The 2076-nt window shown below is 34.4% G+C and overlaps 1 pseudogene; it reads right to left on the reverse strand.

Moving 5' to 3' along the window:
• Positions 1-529: 529 nt before the first annotated feature.
• On the reverse strand, positions 530-1194 carry LOC132053703 (polyol transporter 5-like; annotated as a pseudogene).
• Positions 1195-2076: the final 882 nt, after the last annotated feature.

Below are 2076 nucleotides of genomic sequence, written 5' to 3' on the forward strand. Positions count from 1 at the left end.
TAAAGAATTGGATTTGGTTATTTAAAACTCCGTATACATATTAGAAAATATTTACTATAAAAATAATTAGTAACATAGCAGCTCAAGAAGCTAGAGAATAAATTTTAAATTAAAATAAATGCAATTTTTATTAAATTTTTAAAGCTCCTCTTTAAGGTTTGACTTTAAGTCAAAAGATTTATTAAGTCGTCCCTGTAATAACAACACAATCTTATGCCTATGGTGGGAAAGATAGGTGGAGAAGAAGAAAGATTAAGAGATAAACTTGTACGTAATACACTTGGTCAAAACCCAAGACATAAAAGCATTTTTTGCATTAGTCAAATACCAAAACAAAGCAAAAGTTATTTTAAGTTGAGCTGAGCCGCATTTAAGCCGAAGGAAACGGCCTCTTAGAAGATCTCTATCAAAACTAGTGATCTCCTGCTCGTGCTTTGCTTATTATCAATAATACTAATACATAAAACTACAGAGAAAAGTTCAAAATGTATATGTTATGTGTTCAATATTGAAAGAAGAAGTACCATCACTATATATTTCCCATCTGATCTTGAGAACCTTCCACTTTGTTCTTCTTCAACTCCTTCATGGTTGATCTCCATCTAAAGAAAGTACCAAAAATTGGCTCCATCTCCTCTAGTGTTCTGCCTTGTGTTTCTGGTAGCAATGTGTAAAAGAAAATCGAAGCCACAATTGCAACACCAGCATACAAGAAAAAAGCCCCTCCAATACTTATAGCCTTGTACAATGATATGAATGTCATCAAAATTCCTCCACTGACTGCCCTGTTCACTGCCACCCCTATACTACAACCTTGAGCTCTTAATCTCAATGGAAGATCTCTGAACTGTATACCCATGCTAAAGGACCCATGCCAATTGAGAAGAATGCAACACTTGAATATGTTGCACATACACAAAGTACTATTGCCCACTTTAGCTTATCATCTGAGTGATCAATGATAGTTAAGCCTGTAGCCAGGGCTAGCAAAGACAGAATCATACCACCACAACTTGATAGAAGCAATATTCTTCTTCCAATCTTGTCCACAAAAAATGTGGCAACCAAGGTAAAGAATGTCTTCATACATCCCACAGCTACAGCGGCAAGTAGCCAGTGGGCGTGTTTAGTAATGCCTGTTGAAGATATAATAAGGTAAAAATGTGTTTTCTTTAACGGTTCAAACTTTTTCATGATGTGATCACACGGTTCAATATTTTATTAGAGCAAGTAATGGTCATGAGTTCAATTCTCGAGAAAATGACAGCAAAAATAATAAATCTTTGCTTATACAACTTAGGACCAAACTGATCACTTTTTTTAATACTTAAAGGACCAAATAGAACCAAAATCCATACATTAAGGACCATTTTAACCATTTCTCTTCAATTCTCATTCACCACCCATTGTCAAAAGAGTTTTCATGTGCTTGCCAATGAAAAATAATCAGACACGCACGTGAAGCAGCGTGTTGCATACATAATTAAACAAGAGAAGATGTTCAAATTTACCTCTCTGCTATGGGAAACACCTCAATTTATTAACGGTTACACTTTAAGGCCATTGGTACCCTTGCCTTTAGCAAATTATCTTGCATTTACCCTATACTTATTAATTACTTCCTCTGTCCCAAAAAGATTGTCCTCCTTTCCTTTTTAGTCTATCCCAAAAATATTGTCCCCTTTCTATAGTTAGAAACAATTTAATTTTATGAGATGATTTACAGCCACACAAATAGCTAAGGCTTGTTTTGGACCACACATTTCAAAAGTCTTCCTTTATTTCTTAAACTTTGTGTCAAGTCAAAAGAGGACAATCTTTTCGGGACGGAGGGAGTACAATTTAGAATTACCTTATACTATTATACTTCAAGTTGGAACTCCATTGGAGTCAAAGGCAAATACAAAATGATTTGCTAAGGGCAAGGGTTGATAAGAAAGGATAACTGATGGTAAAATTAAAATACTTCGTATAATATTTCAAAATTTGGCCCTTTTTCCCCTAAGGAAATAAAAGTGTCACTCTAACAAGTTAAACTTTAAGTTAATTTTGTTTACCCTCAAAAGAAAGCAACAA

The sequence above is a fragment of the Lycium ferocissimum genome, chromosome 4, assembly GCF_029784015.1.
Source record: "Lycium ferocissimum isolate CSIRO_LF1 chromosome 4, AGI_CSIRO_Lferr_CH_V1, whole genome shotgun sequence".
NCBI lineage: Eukaryota > Viridiplantae > Streptophyta > Magnoliopsida > Solanales > Solanaceae > Lycium > Lycium ferocissimum.